We start from the raw sequence: 1,584 nt of genomic DNA, 5'->3' as shown, positions 1-1,584 counted from the left end.
AATGGCAAGTTTAAAGTCAAATCTATCTAATGCATTCACATATTCTTATAAAATTAACTGAAGATAAAATTTAGCTATAAAGAAGTAATCAGAAACCTAAACATTCACTCTGCATTTCTAACTGTGCATGCATATTACAAACATGATGCAAATAAAGTTCCTTTTTGAATTCCTTGTGTAACCAGGAATTATATGGTTCTAAGTTAACAGTGCTCAAGCACTGACCCCATCACCAGTTGTCATTTCACAGTTCAGTTCTGCCACTTATATGCTGTATAATTTGGACATGTTATTTAATGCCTGTAAGTTTCAGATTCTCCAACTGAAGAAAAGGAATAATACACCTAAGTCTTCAAGAGTTATCAGGAAGATTAAATATATGTAGAACATTAGCTGATATAGTAGAAATTTATTAAATGCTACTCTTCATCTTCCCTTTCGTATAAGGTCCTATAAGACTCTATTACTATGATTTGGTGATGAAAGTTCTAAAACAATTTACTTCCCTTATTCCTGCAGTATATATATTTTTTCAGCTACAACTTATTTTATTAATATGCATGACAATAACACATATTTTCTTCTTTTTTTTCCTTGTGAGTAATTAACTCAGTACCTGTCTTATTCTATGCACTTTAAAATGACGGTTTCAATCATATGAAGGCACACAAGTCTAGCTGAAAAGATTGGCACATCGTCATTTGAACACAACTCTTCTATCTTTAAGATAGATCTCTGGCTGGTAGGTGTATGATTACTCATTTTGAGTTTCTCATTGTTTGCAGACAGGTGCTCTTCTTCATTCCACTGATGCAAGAAGAGTATATTAGTTTTCTGTGCTGTGACTTTCACCTGCTTCACCTCCTCTCCCAAGAGAAATGTCAGAAAGAAATCTTTGCTTTCCATTGAATAAGCTGACAGGAACAGGGTAGTGAAATGCAACTTCTTAGATTAAAAAGAAAGATAATAATAATAGATGTTTCTGGAAAAGTTTTATTTCATTTTATTTTTGAATTTTGGCTTTCCAAAATTCCTTAACAGGCAAACAAAATATTACATAATTACATATGAATAACAGAAAATCAATCTGGAGCCAAATCAGGGTCACACTCAATGGCCTCTAAACAATGAACAGCTTATCAAATATGGAAAGTCCACTCACCATCCTATACCTGCTGAATCAGAAATTTTAAGCATTAGACGCAAGTTTGAGAACCCAAAGTTGGCATTTTTTGTACTCTTCATAATTTGAACCATATCAAATTGTTGAAACTTGACAATATTTTATGTACAAAGTGTCAACTTTATAATAGTTTGACCTAATATTTAGCTCAGTCACATGAGTTTAGTTTTCAGATTTCTCTGGGTGACTCTCTGAAAAACATATATTCCCAGGTCTGGCCTAAAATCTATCAAATTAGAATTCTAGAGCAGTAGATTCTGCTGCTCCAGAACCCTCAAGAAACTATCATTTGAAAGTATAAGTCCTTTTTCAGGTATAAGGTTGTAGAGGTTTGGAAAAGGAACATCATGGTGATGCCTCTGTGAATAAAGAGAAGTAAATTTATATATATATATATATAC

Source organism: Rhinopithecus bieti, unplaced genomic scaffold (assembly GCF_001698545.2).
Source record: "Rhinopithecus bieti isolate Rb0 unplaced genomic scaffold, ASM169854v2 scaffold_12970, whole genome shotgun sequence".
NCBI lineage: Eukaryota > Metazoa > Chordata > Mammalia > Primates > Cercopithecidae > Rhinopithecus > Rhinopithecus bieti.
Note: the sequence above shows the minus strand (reverse complement) of the source record.